The following is a 22959-nucleotide window of genomic DNA, read 5'->3' as shown; positions in this document are numbered from 1 at the left end:
CCGGTCTCAACCTGAATAGAGGCAACATGCAAAACGCACACAAAGTGGGCATGTGTACCTAAGCCTAACAGGGTACACCTCCAACCATCATAGCCAGCTATGCATCCCAATGCATATACGCTCCCTAACCGTCGATCCTGAGACTCAAGCTCATATCGAGGTACCATAAAAATATATCTAAAATCCATCCAGAATTCATTGACACTACAAATCCATAGGATTTCACCTTTAGTCAATCCATTTCCTTAATCCCAGAATAGGTAGGACTTAGCGGTTTTTGAGCTAATCCCCCTTGTATGCCCCCGTCCCATACCGGTGCATACATTCCATCCATCCAGTAGTTGATAATACAAACCATGCATGTAAATATCAACTGATCCATAAATCCAACAATTTAGAATAAAAATATTAAGCTAGACATTCAATTGTTCCATAAAAAGCATACAAAAATTATGTAATTTAATATGCTGATTTTTAAACTACGCAACCATAATCTAGTAATTGGTGATATAACAGTATATGTAATTATCAATTTATCCCAGAATCCATATTATTGAGAGAACATGAATAAATATCTACCTCAATTGATTCCATAGCAAGCATAATGAACATTGACAAATTATCATGCTTATATCACCAATCCAACAATTAATGCGATAAATGCTGAAATTTAAACATCAATTACTCCTTAACAAGCATAGTAAAAATATATAGATTTTAACAATGCTTATTTTATACCATTAATACATGACTAGAATTTGATAATCATTTACAGAAAGTTCCTACAACAAGTTAAGCAACTTAAAACCACTTGCATTCCCTAACAGTTTACAACTTTGTTTAGAATTGGTTATTGTTCAACTAATAAATCCCAAGTGGTTTATTAACCATTCCCACACCCTCTGGAGCTTTAATATAACCTTAAAACTCATTTAGGTTCCCATGTACAGTCCCTGAATGTCCCAAACAGATCAAAAACTCAGCCAAGAAGCAAAATTCGTCAAAAATTGCATCAAAAGGGGAAGGAGCCGCCTCCCCCACATAGGGAGCCGCCTCCCCCTTGTGTGGAGCCGGCTCCACTCCATGTGGAGCCGCCTCCACACACCCTAGAGCCGGCTCCACCTTGTGTGGAGCCGCCTCTTCCTCCTGTTCCCCTCTCTGCTTGCGTTCCTTCTTCAGTTTCATCTCCGGCGACCCCCAGTTTGATCTGTCCTTAACTCTAAAGGTTTCTCTTGACTAAAACTAGGTTTCTAATGTTCCATATAATTTAAAACTCATTAATCTTCAATATACTTGAATCAGAACAGGAAATAGCAAAGATGAGTTATAACAAGAAATCTCGAAGCATGTAAACACATGCGGTTCGAAACGAACCTACCATACAAACCAGATCTCTGTTATTACTTCCCAGTGTGTTACAGACTAATTCAACACGGTTCATGTTAATCTACATGAATTAATTCAGGAGTTACGCAAGAAAGAATCCGAAACAACCAATACGTAACATGTAACCACAACCAGTTTTGTTTTTCATTCAGACAAGCCATCCGGTTTAATATTAATCTTTATTAGTCCTGGAGTTGCATTAAACATGTAATGAACACAAGTCCAAGGGAGAGAGTTAGGAATAGAACTTGCCTTTTGCCTTTAGCCTTGCACAGTCGTCTTCCTACTTTCTCCGGCAACGTCCTACTGAAATCCTCCTCTGTTCTCTCTTTCTACCTCCCCTGTCGTGAATAGTTTATTTTTTCTAAAACCATAAGCAGACTTAATACTTATATTTATAAGTTTATGCGGAACCTAAAATCAAGCCACACCCTACAATGAATCCTAACCGTCCCATAGAGAATCCTAATTAAAAGCTACGTCGGCTACCAAGACTTAATTTCCAAAACAAAACCCTAAAGTAAACGTTAACTAAACCCTAATGTAAATCAATTAAGCATTTAAAAGAATTAAAAGAATTAAAATACAAAAAGAAAATTAACTAATCAATTAAATAAATTAAAACACCATAAGTCAAACAAGTAAGTCAAATCCTTAAAAAGTCAATTAAACATAATTCAAAAACAACTAATGAACATTAAATGAATAGAAAACAATTAATTAACAGAAAGCGATTAAACAAAAATACCGAGACTATCCTTTTGAAAATTAGGGGTATTACATTCTTCCCCCCTAACAAAAGGAATTCTGTCCTCGGAATTCGCTTTTACCTTCTTCCAAAATTCCCGGAAATTGCGAGCGAATGACATCTTCCCGTTCCCAAGTAGACTCAGCCTCATTGTGATGACTCCACTGAACACGAACCAAAGGAATAACCTTATTACGAAGAATCTGATCTCGTCGGTCTACAATACGACACGGTGGCTCTAAATAAGTTGCATCCGGTTGCAACTCAATCTCCCCAACATCGATATGCTGATATCGATCCTCATCTCGCAGAAATTTCCGCAACATGGAAACATGAAACACGTTGTGAACGCGATCCAAAGTATCCGGAAGTGCCAACCGATAAGCGACAGCTCCAACGCGATCCGTAATCATGAATGACCCGACAAACCGCGGAGACAACTTCCCTTTCTTCCCAAAACGCATAACACCCTTCATAGGAGATACTTTAAGAAGAACCTAATCCCCAACTTGAAACTCCAAAACACGAGTGCGACGATCAGCATAGCTCTTCTGCCTACTTTGGGCAGTACGCATGCGATCTCGAATAAGAGCAATCTTTTCAGAGGTATCCTGAATGAACTCAGGACCTAAAAATCGATTCTCTCCAACCTCCATCCAACAAACAGGTGATCGACACGGTCGACCGTATAACGCCTCAAAAGGTGCCATCCCAACAGTCTTCTGGAAACTATTGTTATAAGCAAACTCCACAAGTGGCAAATATTCCTCCCAGTGGCCCTTGAAATCCAAAACACACGACCGAAGCATATCTTCCATAATCTGATTCACCCTCTCAGTCTGTCCATCAGTCTGAGGATGATAAGCAGTACTAAGGTGTAACTCCGTACCTAAAGCCTGCTGAAAACTCTTCCAAAATCCAGATACAAAGCTCGAATCCCTGTCCGATATAATAGACAATGGAATGCCATGTAGCTTCACAATCTCTGAAATGTAAAGCCTCGCTAACTGCTCCGAAGTGTAGTCAGTGCAAATAGGCAAGAAATGAGCTGACTTGGTCAACCTATCCACAATGACCCATATGGAATTATGCCCCTTGAAAGAATTTGGCAATCCTTCCACAAAATCCATAGATATGCTCTCCCATTTCCACTCTGGAATTGGTAATGACTGTAGAGCTCCTGGCGGCCTCTGATGATCAATCTTAACCATCTGACAAGTACTACACTGAGAAACAAAAAGAGCAATGTCCCTCTTCATACCTGCCCACCAGAATTGCCGCTTCATATCTTGATACATCTTATCGCCTCCTGGATGAACAGAGAACTCAGAGTGATGAGTCTCAGTCATCACATCCTTCCTCAAATTATCAGCAGAAGGTACCACTAACCGTCCCTTGTACCTTAAACCTCCATCAGCCCCAACATGGTAGAATGGAACCTCTCCGGAAGCTATCTCTGTGACCTTGTCGACACATTGCTGATCAGTGAGTTGTGCTTGTAAAACCTTGCAAATGATGGAAGGTGTAACCACCATGCAAGCCATAAAAGCATCTGACAACTCATCTACATTCTTCAAAGCATTCCACTCAGTAGTGAATAGAGCAGAAAAACTACCAACGGGTCGGCGACTGAGTGCATCCGCCACCACATTCGCTTTCCCTGGATGGTACTGTATAGAGAAATGATAGTCTTTTACAAACTCCAACCATCTGCGCTGTCTCCTATTCAGCTCCCGCTGAGTGAACAAGTACTGCAGACTCTTGTGATCACTGAATAATCTGAAAGACTCACCCAACAGATAATGCCTCCAAATACGCAAGGCAAAGACCACTGCTGCCAATTCCAAATCATGTGTCGGATAATTAAGCTCATGAGGCTTAAGTTTCCGAGATCCATAAGAAATCGGTCGCTCCTCCTGCATCAATACACATCCAAGACCCTGCAACGATGCATCCGTGTAAACAAGATACTCTATCCCGCTTTGCGGAGTAGCCAGAACCGGTGCAGAAGTCAACTTCCTTTTCAGCTCATCAAAAGCCCGCTGACAGTGTTCATCCCACACGAACTGTACACCCTTCTTGGTCAGATGAGTGAGTGGTCCTGCTATCTTGGAGAACCCCTGGATGAATCTCCTGTAATATCCTGCCAGACTGAGGAAACTCCGAATCTCTGTAGGTGATGTAGGCTGTCCCCACTCAACCACCGCCGAAACCTTGGCCGGATCCACTGCGATCCCCTTTTCTGACACCACGTGACCCAGAAATTTCACCTCCCGCTGCCAAAATTCACACTTCTCGAACTTGGCATACAACTGGTGTTCACGCAGCGTCTGCAAGACTATGCAAAGATGTCTAGCATGATCGTCCTCCGACCGAGAATAGATCAAGATGTCATCAATAAAGACAATAACAAATTGATCCAAATAAGCCCGGAAGACTCTATTCATTAAATCCATGAACACTGCAGGTGCATTAGTCGTCCCAAACGGCATAACACGAAACTCATAAGAACCATATCTCGTGAGAAACGCTGTCTTAGGAACATCCTGCTCCCTAACCCTCAGCTGATGATACCCAGAACGCAGATCAATTTTGGAGAAGTATGTGGCTCCCCTTAACTGATCAAACAAGTCATCAATCCTTGGCAAAGGATACTTGTTACGAATCGTAACCTTGTTCAACTCCCTGTAATCTATACATAGACGAAGCGAACCATCCTTCTTTTTCACAAATAGAACCGGTGCTCCCCAAGGTGATGTACTCCTACGAATAAAACCCTGGCTGAGTAACTGCTGAATCTGATCCCTCAGCTCTCTCATCTCTACCGGTGCCATCCTATAGGGTGCCCTAGCAATAGGCACAGTGCCTGGAGCTAAGTCTATCATAAAATCGATCTCGCGACTAGGTGGCAACCCTGGAATCTCCCGAAATACATCCGGGAAATCCTGTACAATTGGTATGTTATCCAATGACACAGTAATCCCCTCATCCTTTTCCTCCTCCACATGGAACAAATAGGTGCTACCGCCTCCTTTAGAACGTGGCATAGCTACTACGTACATATCCTGACCAGGTATAGTAAAAATAATAGATCTAACGAAACAATCAACTTGGGCATGGTAGTGAGACAACCAATCCATCCCAAGTATCACGTCATAAGTGTGCATGTCCAGGACCAATAGATTGGCTAGAAATCTGAGTCTGCCAATATCTAGTGTCACAGGCCCATCACTCTCATGTACAATAGCTGTATCACCCAATGGTGTAGAAATACCCTGAGGTCTAGTGCATACCCTCGTCCTCATCCCAGATAAAGCAACAAAAGTCCTAGCTACAAATGAATGTGTAGCACCCGTATCAAATAAAACACGTCCATATAAACCATGAATAGGAAACTTACCCTCAATAGTCTGAGGTGCCTGAACATCCTGTGGCTTGGGGTTATACACCCTGCCATAATGCAACTGCTGTGGCGCCTGTCCCTGAGTCTGCGGCGGTGCCGGTAAAGCCAGATGTGTCTGTCCCTGAATCCGTGGAACCTGTGGAGCTGGTAGAGGCACTGGCGCCCTCTGTCCCTGCTGCACATATTGTCCATGTCCCTGTCCCTGTCTTGCTTTAGGACACTGCCTGGTGGTATGACCATACTCTCCACAAGTATAACAACTACCCTGGAAAGTACCAAATGGCCTCCTCTGTCGGTTAGCCTGTGGCTGACCCTGTCCTGCCTGTGGTCCCCCATTCTGTTGCCTCTGAATAGGTGCCCCATTCCGATGAGCATCTGAACCACCCTTGTGCTTCTTCCAAGGTTGTTGCCCTTGGAACTTGCCTTTGTCATTCTGCCGGTGACCATTGCCATTCCCCTTTTCAGCTGACTGATTAGTAGAGTCTTTATCTCCTCGCTTCTCACCACGAGCCTGTCTGATGTCCACAGTCAACTGATACTGTTGTAGAGCAGCGTCTACCACCTGAGCATAGGTAGTATAGGCTGGACTACCTGTAATAGCTCTCTTGATAGACCACATCAGTCCCTTGACAAAACTGTTGCGCTTCTTTTCCTCTGTATCCACCTCCTCCGGTGCAAAGAGAGACAAGCGTGTGAACTGCTGCTCATACTCCGCCACTGTCATGTTTCCCTGCTGCAGACTTAGAAACTCGGTCTTCATAGCTGCCCTGACTGCATAGGGAAAATATTTCTCATCAAAGCGAGCACTGAACTCATCATAAGACAATGTCATCCTCTCATCTGAGGTGGTAACTGACTCCCACCACTGTAGTGCATCCCCAACTAACTTGAAAGTAGCAAGCATCTGCTTCTGAACCTCCGTGCATTGAACCAAACGAAGATGACGCTCAATGTCCTGTTTCCACTGGTGAGCTGCTCTCGCATCGGTTGAGCCTGAGAACACAGGTGGACTCCCCTTTGTGAAAGCGCTCCTAGCCTTTCCCCAAGAATCCGTCTGAACCACCGGTGCTGGTACAGGTGCCTGCTGAACCTGTGGTTGGTTCCGGAGTACAGCTGTTACCCCAGCCTCTATAGCCCGAGCAACGAGGTCATTGAGGTGAGGAGGAATCTCTGGATCTCTGTCCCGACCCTGAGTCTGTTGAACTTCCTCCTGCTCCTCCTGAAACCCTGGCATTTGCTGCTCTTCTTCCATTTGCTGACGCTGTAGGAGATATTGTTGCCTACGTGCCGCTCTCCTTTCCTTCCTAGTTCCTTGCATGTTCTGTCCATTTCTAGCGTTAACCATCTGTTAACACGAAAAGACAGACATCAGTACTATTTCTATATGAACCATAAGGAATACAATGAATCCTAACTTAAGCTCTATTCAAGAGAACGCTACGCGGAAGACTTAATACGAAAACATCCTAGAGACACCTGAACCTGGAGTGCTCTGATACCAACTGTGATACCCCTCGGATCTGAGACACGGGTTGATCAGGCCCAGGCCCAAACCCGAGGGAGTATCAAACAATTAATATGTTATAGCGAACACAGAATAAAAAATGAATTAAGAAATGAAAGTTTAAAGTTGAAAAGAAACTAAAAGATAATCCTTAAATAATTAAATACTTAAATTTGATAAACCAAATATCCATAATTTGAACAACTCGGGAATCCATCTCTAGTGGACCCCTAATAAAAATCTCACATTAAAAGAAAGTAAAAAGAAAGATAAAACCCAAATCCAAGATCTGGAAAGAAATCCTACATCGTCGGTAGAATGGAAGATCGTCTCTGCACAGCACGAACAAGCTCAAGCCTGGAACTGACGTACACCTGAAAAATAGGAGTGGGTCAGGCCCACGAACAAGTTCTATCCTACTACAATCCAAGCAGAGACTCGATACGCATGTACATTCTAACCAACTCAACATTAGCTAATAGTCTGTATGTATATATATATAATCACACTAAAGGACTCTCACTGGACTACAGGCCGGTCTCAACCTGAATAGAGGCAACATGCAAAACGCACACAAAGTGGGCATGTGTACCTAAGCCTAACAGGGTACACCTCCAACCATCATAGCCAGCTATGCATCCCAATGCATATACGCTCCCTAACCGTCGATCCTGAGACTCAAGCTCATATCGAGGTACCATAAAAATATATCTAAAATCCATCCAGAATTCATTGACACTACAAATCCATAGGATTTCACCTTTAGTCAATCCATTTCCTTAATCCCAGAATAGGTAGGACTTAGCGGTTTTTGAGCTAATCCCCCTTGTATGCCCCCGTCCCATACCGGTGCATACATTCCATCCATCCAGTAGTTGATAATACAAACCATGCATGTAAATATCAACTGATCCATAAATCCAACAATTTAGAATAAAAATATTAAGCTAGACATTCAATTGTTCCATAAAAAGCATACAAAAATTATGTAATTTAATATGCTGATTTTTAAACTACGCAACCATAATCTAGTAATTGGTGATATAACAGTATATGTAATTATCAATTTATCCCAGAATCCATATTATTGAGAGAACATGAATAAATATCTACCTCAATTGATTCCATAGCAAGCATAATGAACATTGACAAATTATCATGCTTATATCACCAATCCAACAATTGATGCGATAAATGCTGAAATTTAAACATCAATTACTCCTTAACAAGCATAGTAAAAATATATAGATTTTAACAATGCTTATTTTATACCATTAATACATGACTAGAATTTGATAATCATTTACAGAAAGTTCCTACAACAAGTTAAGCAACTTAAAACCACTTGCATTCCCTAACAGTTTACAACTTTGTTTAGAATTGGTTATTGTTCAACTAATAAACCCCAAGTGGTTTATTAACCATTCCCACACCCTCTGGAGCTTTAATATAACCTTAAAACTCATTTAGGTTCCCATGTACAGTCCCTGAATGTCCCAAACAGATCAAAAACTTAGCCAAGAAGCAAAATTCGTCAAAAATTGCATCAAAAGGGGAAGGAGCCGCCTCCCCCACATAGGGAGCCGCCTCCCCCTTGTGTGGAGCCAGCTCCACTCCATGTGGAGCCGCCTCCACACACCCTAGAGCCGGCTCCACCTTGTGTGGAGCCGCCTCTTCCTCCTGTTCCCCTCTCTGCTTGCGTTTCTTCTTCAGTTTCATCTCCGGCGACCCCCAGTTTGATCTGTCCTTAACTCTAAAGGTTTCTCTTGACTAAAACTAGGTTTCTAATGTTCCATATAATTTAAAACTCATTAATCTTCAATATACTTGAATCAGAACAGGAAATAGCAAAGATGAGTTATAACAAGAAATCTCGAAGCATGTAAACACATGCGGTTCGAAACGAACCTACCATACAAACCAGATCTCTGTTATTACTTCCCAGTGTGTTACAGACTAATTCAACACGGTTCATGTTAATCTACATGAATTAATTCAGGAGTTACGCAAGAAAGAATCCGAAACAACCAATACGTAACATGTAACCACAACCAGTTTTGTTTTTCATTCAGACAAGCCATCCGGTTTAATATTAATCTTTATTAGTCCTGGAGTTGCATTAAACATGTAATGAACACAAGTCCAAGGGAGAGAGTTAGGAATAGAACTTGCCTTTTGCCTTTAGCCTTGCACAGTCGTCTTCCTACTTTCTCCGGCAACGTCCTACTGAAATCCTCCTCTGTTCTCTCTTTCTACCTCCCCTGTCGTGAATAGTTTATTTTTTCTAAAACCCTAAGCAGACTTAATACTTATATTTATAAGTTTATGAGGAACCTAAAATCAAGCCACACCCTACAATGAATCCTAACCGTCCCATAGAGAATCCTAATTAAAAGCTACGTCGGCTACCAAGACTTAATTTCCAAAACAAAACCCTAAAGTAAACGTTAACTAAACCCTAATGTAAATCAATTAAGCATTTAAAAGAATTAAAAGAATTAAAATACAAAAAGAAAATTAACTAATCAATTAAATAAATTAAAACACCATAAGTCAAACAAGTAAGTCAAATCCTTAAAAAGTCAATTAAACATAATTCAAAAACAACTAATGAACATTAAATGAACAGAAAACAATTAATTAACAGAAAGCGATTAAACAAAAATACCGAGACTATCCTTTTGAAAATTAGGGGTATTACACAATTTAAACAATGGGTATAGACGAAAACTGGTGGTACCGGATTAACAGTACTTTCTACAGACAGATTGGATGGAGGATACAAAGACTAAGTTTCACAACTCTTAGTTCTTTATTTATCCTAGTGGAAATATGATACTTCACGGTATGAAGCAGACGTTTGGAGGACAGGCAGGAGAGGGGACATAGTGATTTTGTGTCCCATTGTAATTTTTTATTAGATAGTCGAGATGAACTATTAGAGATCACTAGATCATTTACAGCTATTCCCTATGTTGAAGTGGAAATGAGATAGCATTTTCCACGGATTTAGTTGAGGGATTGCTGACTTCGCACAAGGGTCATGATTCTGGATGGGATATTGGTTGACTGATATATTAGGTCAGCTTGATTCTTGTCTATTTCGAACTGGTAGGACTTTAGTTCATACGAATAGAATGGATCACGAGACGGTTTAGATAGATAGAAGTGGTAATTCACACTTTATATCAAGTTTCGTCTGGTGGAAGCAATTATGGAAGTGGATGCTCTTAACAACCGATAAGATATTTAAATCTTTCGGTTCGTTGATGAGTTATCAGTTGAATGTATAGCAAGTTTAATAATAACACTTGTTATTACCAATGTAGTTCAGAAGGTCAATTTTAAATATTGGAGCTGACCCTAGAGAATGAGTTTAAGGTACTTGAGGAAAGTTAGTAGTTTCTGTAAATAGTGATATGACGGTCGGGCGACTGAGATGGAAATTTATAATTTTTCTTGGTACACCCAAATGGTTAGAAGGTACATCACGACATTAAATGTTTTAGTGCACAAGTACGGATAAGAATGTGTATATAATTGCCCTAAGTGTAAAACCTGCTACAAAGGTAGAAAGTTGATCATCGGATATCATAGAATCTTTAGCCACTTCTTATAACAAATATGGAAGTTGAACTAAACAAGAGTGACGGTCAGTGGGAAGGATCGACATTGATTTGGAATTTCAATTTTTCATACAGAATCCGAGTGGTGGATTGAGAAAGATCGCTTGAGGACATAAATTTGAGTGATGCTTATTTTAGAACTTCATAGTAGTTATATAGTTCAGTGATAATGGTGTTATAGCATGTGGATGTCCATATTAGTGGATGCAAAGTGCTATTTCGAAGGAGCTTTATGAAGATATTGGAGCAGCAAATCTACTTCATATATATAAAAGGAGGAATTAATCAAGAGATTAAATTAGACCATAAAGGATATGTTTGAGGCGAATATCCTAGATTTTCATGGACTGTTGGAAGTGTTTACTTCACTTGTCGGAATTTTGTCTGTGATATTGTTGGCACAAGGAGGTTAGTGTGACAACTTTGGAGGTTTTGTATCTTTCACAATGCATACCTCTCATTTGTTGGTTGGAAATGGAAGTAAGGGTTGTACAATCAGACCTCGACTTCATTTAAAAATATGCCAGAAAGAGATACTTCCCTTTGTACTGAAATGCGCGCGGTTGGGAAGCAACAGTAGGATGTTGTAAATAGTTGAACTCGTATACTAGAGTTTTTCTATCAGGGAGTAGTTTGCTCGTTCTGTTTTCTATGTAGGAAGAAAGACGATTTTTGGAGAAATGTCAATTTTACTTATTACATTGACTTTTACACGATTGTGTTTCGCAATTGAGGCAGTCACCTCTGAATTAGCGTTACCAAATTATTAGCGCTGGGTGCATAGGAGTTTGTGCGTATATTATATGGCACTTGGAGGTATGTAGATCATTCCCTTGTCGACATAGGAGGATTACGTTGTTATTTGATACGACCTACACATTGTATGATTATTGTGTTTCTTAAAATATAGGAACTCTGTATACCACTGGGTATATTAGAGTTAAGTGGAGCCCTTATAGTGAGGTTGCGTCTATTTGGGAATATGATGATGTTTTTCGCTCACAGTTTCCAAGCATAATAGAAGAAAGTAAGGGCGAATTCCGAGGACGGAATTCCTTTTATTAGGGGGGAAGAATGTAATACCCCTAATTTTAAAAGGATAGTCTCGGTATTTATTTATTTATTTTTATTATATTTTTTTTAATTGTTTAATTGATTATTTGACTAATTGTTTATGTGTTTAATTGAATTAAGTGTTACTTGATTAATTGGTTACTTATCTATGTGTTATTTGTATTTTGTCTAGGTGTTATTTGTATTATTTGTTTAATTAGATTGTGTGCTTAAATGATGTATTTGATTAATGTTAATTAATTGTAAATTAAATGTTTTCATTTCTTTTATTATTTTATTTTATTTTTTCTTTTATGGTTATGGTTAGTGGTAATTGGCCAACCAATTGGATCCCATGGACTGCTTGGATAGGAGGTTGGATGGGTATGGATAATTATCCATGGATAGTTGTATATGTATATATATAGATATATATGTATATACATATATCTAAAAAGGAAAGTAATTTATTAATATTATAGTAACTTTAGTATTAATAAATAATCTGATGTATATATTTTATATATTTATATAATAAGGATATACATATATTTTATACGTAACATGTTTTAAGTTACCTTTTTAATATTATGGTAACTTTAGTATAAATAAATAATCTGATGTATATATTTTATTTATTTAATGAGAATACAGATAGATTATATACTTAACATGTTTTAAGTTACCTTTTAATATTATGGTAACTTTAGTATTACTAAATAATCTAATGTATATATATTTTATTTAATTAATAAGGATATACATAGATTATATACGTAACATATTTTAAGTTACCTTTTTATGGTTATGGTTAGTGGTAATTGGCCAACCAATTGGATCCCATGGACTGCTTGGATAGGAGGTTGGATGGGTATGGATAATTATCCATGGATAGTTGTATATGTATATATATAGATATATATGTATATACATATATCTAAAAAGGAAAGTAATTTATTAATATTATAGTAACTTTAGTATTAATAAATAATCTGATGTATATATTTTATATATTTATATAATAAGGATATACATATATTCTATACGTAACATGTTTTAAGTTACCTTTTTAATATTATGGTAACTTTAGTATAAATAAATAATCTGATGTATATATTTTATTTATTTAATGAGAATACAGATAGATTATATACTTAACATGTTTTAAGTTACCTTTTAATATTATGGTAACTTTAGTATTACTAAATAATCTAATGTATATATATTTTATTTAATTAATAAGGATATACATAGATTATATACGTAACATATTTTAAGTTACCTTTTTAATATTTTCATTTTTTTTTTATTAAGTTGACTTGGATTGGGAAAAGGAATAGGGTTATTATTTAGCCTATAAATACACAACTATAGGTTGAAAAAGGAGTGAAAATATATCACGTAATATATTCTAGAGAGAGAGTTAGAGAGAGAAGGAGAAAGAGGGAGGAAGGAGGAGAAAACCCTTTAGAGAGAAGATCAAGGAAGAAGAAGTTTAATTTTCGATTCGAAAGTTTAAGGCAAGTTCTTCTTCTATCTCTTTCCCTTTGATTCGTGTTTCTGTACATGCCTAGGAAATTCCAGAATTTACTAAACACATAAAATTAAATAATTATGCATGTTTAATTGGATTAAAGTTAGGTTTTTGTGAAATTGGGTCATATCTGTTCTTGTGTTATAAATTAAAAAATGCATGATTTTGATTTGATTTCTGGTGTGAATTTTTATATGTTTGAATTATGTATTTTTCATATATGTGGAATGATGGAACGTAGAAACATGCCTAGGATTCCTGAACATTAAATAGGGACTAGGTTTGGGTTTAAATAAATTTAAATACACTCAATCATAACGATGCTTGCTATTTAAATGTTTACACAAACGAATGGATTTAATCTTTTAAAATGCTTTAGCAATTGAGAATAAATGTGTAGGATGAATTGGATATGGAGAATGCTTATTTGACGATATAATAAAATATCATCATGTATAAGATTCAGTTTGTGTAGGACATATGATATATGAGCTTAAATAAATAATAAGTCATTCATATTCTGTGATAACTTGATATCATATTATCATAGTTATTTCTGGAATGTTTGATGTATTTCTTTAATTATTACATCAATTGTTGGATTGTGTGGTTTAATGCACCGGTATGGGACGGTGGCATTCTAGGGACGGATTAACTTATCAGTTAAGTCCTACCTATTTTATATAAGGGAATGGATTAACTAAAATGTTAAGTCCTACTTATATTTAAGTCAGGTCAGCTGAACAAGTTGAATGACTTATGGAGGATTAATTTATTATATAAGGGAATGGATTAACTAAAATGTTAAATCCTACTTATATTCAAGTCAGGTCAGCTGAACAAGTTGAATGACTTATGGAGGATTAATTTATGCTGGATAGGATGGTTACTAGATTATATATATATAAATATGGTGCCATGATATGAGCTTGAGTCTCAGGATCAATGGTTAGGGCGCGTATATCGCCAGGGATGTGTAGCTAGATATAGTGTAGTTGTGTACCCTGGTAGGTCTAGGTACTCATGCCCACTATATGTGCGTTTTGCATGTTGCCTACTATTCAGGTTGAGACAACCCTATAGTCTAGTGAGGTTCCTTTAGTGTGTATATATATATATACGGACTATTAGTTAATGTTGGATTGACTAGGATGTATACGTATATCGGATCTCTGCTTGGACTGTAGTAGAGTAGAACTTGTTTGTGGGCCTGACCCACCATTATTTTTCAGGTGTTCGTCACGAGTAGAGGTTGTTCGTGCTGAGCGGGGATCAGTCTACTTCATTCTTCCGATGCTACATAGGAGTTCTTTTATGATTCAGTTTCCTGTTTTAGATTACTGTCATTTGTTTAGTTTGGATTTTCTAGGGGTCCACACAGTATGGATTCCCGAGCTGTTTTTTTGAGGATCAGTCGTATCAGAAGAGTTTATTAATTAATGGAAATATATTATGAGGTTTATTATTAGATTATCATTTTAGTTTTTGTCAGCATTTTATTTATTCTTCTTTATTCTTTTGTACTCTGTGTTCGTTTATTATCAATTTGTTTTGATATCCTCGGGTATTCGGGCGTGGGCCTGGCCAACCCGCATTCGGAAATTCGGGGGTATCACAGTTATTGTGATGACCCTGTGGGCGGGTGTGCCGTGAGCGGGTGCGAGAGACACTGTCAGGCTACCACACTGGCGAGCTACGGGTGCACAGTCCCACATCGCCTGGGTAGAGGAAAGGTGAAGTACTTATATGTAAGTGTGTCACCTCCAATTGGTATGAGGCCTTTTGGGGTGAAGCCCAAGAGCAAAACCGTGCGGGCTCAGGCCCAAAGCGGACAATATCATACCATGTGGTGGAGTGGGTCGTTACAAATGGTATCAGAGCCTGACCCAGCCGGAAGTGTGCCGACGGGGACGTCGGGCCTCCAAGGGGGGTGGATTGTGATGACCCAGTGGGCGGGTGTGCTGTGAGCGGGTGCGAGAGACACTGTCAGGCTACCACACTGGCGAGCTACGGGTGCACAGTCCCACATCGCCTGGGTAGAGGAAAGGTGAAGTACTTATATGTAAGTGTGTCACCTCCAATTGGTATGAGGCCTTTTGGGGTGAAGCCCAAGAGCAAAACCGTGCGGGCTCAGGCCCAAAGCGGACAATATCATACCATGTGGTGGAGTGGGTCGTTACACATCCCCCGTACTAAAGCAATGCCCTAGCCGTAACAATTTCCAATGTCCATACAAGTTTTTCAAAAATCATCAAGTTGTGCAATAAGTATATCACATATACACAATGCACTAAAATCAATTACCACGCACAACCAAGTCATGGAATACATACAAGCCATGCCCTAGGCATTCAAGCTACGATGACATATTAAATGTCAAATAAGTAATATGTGAATACTTATAAGTTAAATCATAACTTCAACTCATGGAATACTATCATGTAATCATATAACAAGTTCCAAACTATAAATTAAGCAAGAATACAACATCAATGCCTAATTACCTCAATGGAAGCATAAAAGAGAATTTAATTAACTTAAGTAATTAAATTCTCAAAATTATAAAGTAACTCCAAAAATTCTACAAATCAAATATGTCAAACGTCATATCAAAGCCTATTTTAATTTCATGATATAAGTTAATTCTACACTAGGCATTACTAGGTGAATTAAATTTCATGCAAGATAATAATTAAATAAAGTATTCAAGACTCATTCAATTATTCTCAATTTAAAGTATGTTAATGAACATATCAAGGTCTAATTTAAAACCACATTACAAGTTAATTATACACTAATTACAACTAGGTAAATAAAACTCAATGCCAAGAAAATAAATAAATAAAGTTCTCACAACTTATTCAAATATTCTTAATTTAATATATACGATAGAACATGCCAAGCTCATCAACAACATCAACTTAAAAATCCATTCAAGTGAATAGAACACTTAAAATAAAATTAATTAATCTAATTAATTAATTTTCTCTAGATTTTAAAACAACTTCAAATGTCCTTAAATTAACATAGGTTAAAGAACATACCAATACATATTTTAATATCACATTACAAGTTGATTCCATACAAATTACAACCATGTGAATTAAATTTTCATACAAGAAAATAATTAAATAAAAGTTTCAATACTTAATCAAATACTCCCAATTTAATATATGTTAATGAACATATCAAGGCCTAATTTAATAGTATACCACAATTTAATTCCAAGTTATATACAACCATGAGAATTAAATCTTATACATAGAAAATAATTAAATTAAATTTTAGAATTAATACATAGGCATGCATACAAGTTGTATATGCTTAGAAAACCATCAATACAGCACATATATAAACCTAAGGCATCCCCTACCTCACTTTGAGATGAAATCTCAAATTCCCACCGAAATGGAACCGCTCCGAATCCGACGATACTTCGGGGTTTTGTCGGGGACAACGAGGGAAACAACAATCACCTTTAAGGTACCACCAAAATCCAAACTTGCCCTCAAAATCTGAACTAAAAAATGGTCAGAACCGACTTCTAATAAGGGGAAAATGACTGCCTCGTCAAGGCTAGAGATGGCAACGGGGGCGAGTTTGGGCGGGTGTACACCTCCCAACCCCGTAACCGTTTAGAAACCCCGCCCCCGTCCCCGCCCAAAATCGCAAAAACGGGGGGACTTTTCACCCCATCCCCGCCCCCGTTTAACAGTTTTACCCCCGCGAGTACTTGCCCCGCTCCATTTAAGACCAAAATTTCTCCTTCATTTAATTTTTTTATCAACTAAAATTTATATAACTATAGAAAAGATTCATTAAAAAATGGGCAGTAAATAGTTACTTCAATATTAAAACATTCTATAATAGCAATTTCATAAAAAATAACATACCAAAACCAGACAAGCCAAATTACATTGTTCCAAATTGGCTTTCAAAAGAGTTTTAATAAAATAATAAAAAAGGATAGTTCATTACATAGTGTCAAAAAGTTATCAGAAAATTCAAATTTCAAAACAATCTTCTCATAAGTTTCCATAGTTGCACAATTTCTTCAACCTGGGTACGTAGGTGCCGCTGAGAGTAATGATGTGAATGAGAGAGTTAAGAAAACATAGGGTTTCTAATAGGAAATATATATATATATATATATATAATAATCAAATAAGGGTAGTTAAGTAATTTATATATCTAAATGGGGCGGGGCGACCTCCCCCTACCCCCGCACCAAACTCGCGCTGGTTTTTTGATATATCAAACCATTCTCGCCCATGTTAGCTAAACGGTCCCCCAAAATCGTCAAAACGGGGCGGGGCGGGGCGGGTAACCGCGGGGGCAGGTCAAATTGCCATCCCTAGTCAAGGCCTACGATAAACGCTAAGACACTACGACAAAATTCAAGAGGGAAGGAGGTTGATTTGAGAGAAGAAGGGTGGAAGCCCCCTATGGGCTGTAAAAACTAGACCTACAGCAGTGGAAAAGAAGAGGAAATGAAATGATTAAAATTTCCAAACCCCCTATTTATAGAATATCCCAAAAAGTGCCCCGAACAGGTCCGCCGGGTCTGAAAAAGTGGAATTTGCGCAGACGCACTCAAACGGTAAAACACCGTGAATGAAAAAGAACAAAAATGAAAAAAAAATGAATAACGAAAGAAATGACGTCAAAAATCAAGTCCCGTACAAAGAGATATGTCCCGAACAAGTTCAGCAGCAACTAGGGCCGAAAATCCTAAAACTGGGAAAAATGACCAGAAGGAAATTATAAGAGTAGATGACTTAACAAAATGTGAAAATGAATCCCGTACGAGGATCCAGGCTCAAAATGAGATATGTTGCAATAACTTTAGTTAATTGCACAATGACCCCTCTAAGAAAAGATAACTGCAAATTTGCCCAGAATGAAAATATCTTCCTAAAGATATTTTCTTAAAAACCCCTAAAATAAATATCTTTAAAAGTTGTTTACGAAAAATACCCCAAGAAACATTAATGTTTCTGAAGAATTCTTTCATCCATACCCCTGCAGGAAAGGAAGCAATCGGCGAGCTTTTTTTCCAAAAGTAAAACTATGCCTTTTGATGAAATCAACTGGAATGAAAACTCATGAAGTCAAAACTCCACTTTGAACAAGAAAAGTAAGGTTGTGCCAACAAAGTAACAAACGGGGAAAATGACGAAAAGTAAATAGTGTCGAAAAACAAAAAATGTGGAAATGACGCGATCCTTTAAAGAAGTTGTCAATATAAAGGAAAGAGTCTCGGAAACCATTTCCGAGCACTCGAGATGACATTAAGTAACGAGAAACCAAACTCAGAAAAGAAAAGTCAACGAAAAAAATTTATCAGTAAAATCTGAGAAAAAAGAAAAGAAGAAAAATGACGGGGTCATTACATACGCTTTTATCATATTTATTATTCTAGATTCGAACTATTATGGTTTATAATTATGGTGCCATTGTTAGAGATGACTATGATAAGATTTATCCCTGTGTGTGATGAGATCATCGAGATAGCTAATAAGTTAGGTTCCTTGATATTGTATGCCATTGTTAGTTATGGTTTGATGATTTGATGCGTAAGTGGGCTGGGTAATAAGTCAGGACATTCTACTTGTGTCATTGTTAGATATGACTCTGTTTATTGATGATGTATTTTATACATATGTATATGTGAGCCATGATACGAGCTTGAGGTATATTGCCGGTTTAGATGGATAGCTGGATATAGGAGATATTTATACCCTGGTAGAAAAGGACTCACGACCACCTCGTGTGTAATTTTTCATGAGATACCCATTATATGGTTGAGATTGCCCTATTGTTTAGTGAGAGTCTTAGTGTGTATATATGTATGTATTGACTATGTAGATATTGCATGGGTTTAGCTTAGGATGTATTGATTGTCGGTTCTCTAATCTGGCCGTAGTATAGGGAACTTGTTTGTGGGTCTGACCTACTATTTATTTTTTAGGTCCTTTGCAGTACCAGTCTTAGAGTTGTTTGTGCAGATCAGAGATCGTTCATCTCCACACTTCCGTATCATCGATGTAGGGCATTATCTCAAATTTCTTTTATTTCTCAGACTTTTTAGTTATTTATTATTTTACTTATTGGATTTTTATTAGGGGTCCTTGATTTACAAATTCCCGAGTTGTACTTTGGGGTTTATGATTTATTGGATTTATTTGGAGTATTGGTATCAGATGATAATTATTTATTATTTAGTTTTCCTTTCAATATTATTTATTTATTTTTATTCTATTTGTATTCCGTGTTTGTTTATTACTAATTATTTTGATATACCTCGATTTTTGGGCAAAGACTTGATCAACCGCATTTCGAAATTGGGGGGTATCATAGGAAACCTGTCGGCTTTGGTAGAAAACCCCTTCATGGAAAATCTACCTTGCCTTGGTGGGAAAATGAGATACCCCTCGGATCCGAGATACGGGTTGATCAGGCCCAGGCCCAAACCCGAGGGAATATCAAACAATTAATATTTTATAATGAACACGGAATACAAAATAAATTAAGAAATGAAATTAAAGCTGAAAGGAACTAAAAATAAAATCCGCAAAACCCAAACTCCAAAACTCCATCAGTTTACAACTTGGGAATCCATCTCTAGTGGACCCCTATTAAACATCCAAACGGAAAATAGAACAACTGTAATAAACGTCCAGAAATAAAACTATAGAGAGAGCCCTACATTGTCGGAAGAGTGAATAGAGACCTCTGCTCAGCACGAACACGTCTAAGCCTGGAACTGTCGTGTACCTGAAAAATAGAAGTGGGTCAGGCCAACGCGCAAGTTCTATACTACTACAATCCAAACAGAGGCCCGATACGCATGTACATCCTAAACAATTCAACAATAGCTAATAGTCCATAAATATATATATATAGTCACATTAAAGGACTCTCACTGGACTACAGGCCGGTCTCAACCTGAATAGAGGTAACATGCTAAAACGCACACGAAGTGGGCATATGTACCTATACCTAAACAGGGTACACCTCCAACCATCGTAGCCAGCTACACATCCCAATGCATATACGCTCCCTAGCCATCGGTCCTGAGGCTCAAGCTCATACCGAGGCACCATAACAGTACATATATAAAATCCATCCAAAATCCCTGGTATTGCCGCTCAACAAGTAGTTGCCATGACAATACAAATCCACGGGACTTAACTTTTAGTTAATCCCATCCTTATTCCAAGTAGGTGGGTAATGGTATTGATTTAAAAACCAAACCCATCTTTAGTATGCCACCGTCCCATACCGGTGCCTACTTTCCAATCATCCAGTAGTCAATAATACCAATAAATCAAGTATATATCAACTAAATTCCAACATCCAACATTCAATGTTAGCAGTGATAAAATAAACATTGATAAACAGGGTCACAACAACAACATATACGTGCCCAATTTAAGTTGTTCCCTTTAGTCTGATATAAAGATAGAATTAATTAAAACTTCCATTTAACACCTTACAAATGACATACAGATATGTAGGGTATGTATCACAAAATCCTAACCTCCACAGTTGATACTAACTGTGATAATGTAAGCATCAAAACAATATTCACAGTATGTATGTAGACATGCTCAAATTATAGTGTTCCACAAAACCGATCTAGTGTTAAACTCAAATCCTCCTAGTATTTAAGTTCCAACAGTTGCTATTACAGAAGTTAAGATAACTATCATCTAGACCCATCCTTCCAATAATTTATACTAGCAATGGTAAGGAAAAACGTGAACCACAGAACCACAATGCATCCACAAACATACTTAGTCTAGGTTGAACAAGCATACAACACTACTGTAACTACCAGTTTCATAGCAAAACAGATATCATTTTAGTTTGGTTTAATCTTCATTAATCCTGAAATCATTTAAGAGTGCAAAGAGTATGAAGCCTAAGGGAAAAGTAAGGATAAAATCTTGCCTCAGAAACTTTTGTTCAAAGTTTCAACGTCGTTTTCTTAAAAAATCCCGGTGAGTTCCAAAACCCGGTTACTGTTCATGGGTACGAAACACTATTCTCGAACTTAAAATCTGATCTTTACCGTTCAGATTGTGCGACACTGAGTCATGAACCTATCCTCCAAATTTCAGCTTGATCGGACCACGGACGTAGCGGGATCGGATGTTTGATGAAATCTGGGCAGAATGGAAAAAAACCTGTGCGACCCAGTTACTGTTCACGAGTACGAATCACTGTTCCCGAGGTCAAACTCTGATCTCCACCGTTCAGATTGTGCATCACTGAGTCTTAAACCTCTCTTCCAAAATTCAGCTCGATCGGACCACGGACGAAGCAGGATCGGATGTTTGATGAAATCTAGGCAGAATAGAAAAAAACCTGTGCGACCCAGTTACTGTTCATGAGTACGAATCACTGTTCCCGAGGTCAAACTCTGATCTCCACCGTTCATATTGTGCGTCACTGAGTCGTGAACCTCTCCTCCAAAATTCAGCTCGATCGGACCACAGACGAAGTGGGGTCGGAGCTTTGATCAAACCTTGGCAGAATGTGAAAAACTGCATTTTTCTTTCTCCACTTCCACAAAACGTGTGTTTTGTTTAAAAAAAACCCTACACAGACGTCTACCTTATACTTATAGAGTTTTCCTAAACCCTAGGTTCATTTAAGTCTAACTCACAATCCTAACCGGCCCATCCAATTAATGTAGAAACATACGACGGCTATAATATAAAACCCTAATTTATACTGTAATTAAAACCCTAGTTAGATATATTTACCTAATTACCCTATTCACCATTAAATACTTAACAAATAATCTAATTGAACAAAATAATAATTAGTGAACCCAATTAAACCAAATAAGACACACATAAAATAAGACACACATAGAATAATTAAACCAATTACACTTAAACCATTAATGTCAATTAAATAATTAAAATACTAACAAGTAATTCCAATCAAATAACTAAACCAATTACACTTAAACCACTAATGCCAATTAAATAATTAAAACACTAACAAGTCATTCCAATCAAATACTAAAAATAAATATCATTTAAATAAATTAAATCACCACAAAAGAAAACAATTAAGCACCTAATAAAAAAAATAATGACACATAATCAATTAAAATGCACTTAAATAATAAATTAAATACCATTAAATACCAGAAATATCATTTTTAAAATTAGGGGTATTACAGAAAACCTCTTGTCTTGGTGGAGTCCTGCCAACCTTGGGAGGAGACATTGTCTTGCCTTGGTCAGAAACTTGCCTAGCCCTGGTGGGAGACCTGATTCATCTTAATGTTGGTGAGGCCTTGCCATTCTTAGGCTCGATCTGGGAAAGGCCTTGTCAAAGGCTTGATGTGAATGAGCGTTGCCAGCAAAGCTAGATCTGAGTGATCCCTTACCAGAAGCTTGATGTAGATGACCCATGCTAATGTAAGGCTCGATCTGAATGAGCCCTTGCTAAAGGCTTGATGTTGGTGACCTATGCTAGTTTTATGCTCGATATGGATGAGCCCTTACCAAAGGTTTGATGTGGGTGACCTATACTACTATAAGGCTCAATTTGGATGAGCCCTTACTAGAGGCTTGAACCTACCCCTGGCTTAATGTGATTGAAGCTCACTAGGCTTGTGTGTGCATGAGATGTGGAAGAGACCATTCTTGGCACCTAACGGTCATTAGGTTTGGGAACACC

Source organism: Cornus florida, unplaced genomic scaffold (genome assembly GCF_030987335.1).
Source record: "Cornus florida cultivar Cherokee Brave unplaced genomic scaffold, ASM3098733v1 CherokeeBrave_3.0.0_Hap2_Chr11, whole genome shotgun sequence".
NCBI classification, from domain to species: domain Eukaryota; kingdom Viridiplantae; phylum Streptophyta; class Magnoliopsida; order Cornales; family Cornaceae; genus Cornus; species Cornus florida.
Note: the sequence above shows the minus strand (reverse complement) of the source record.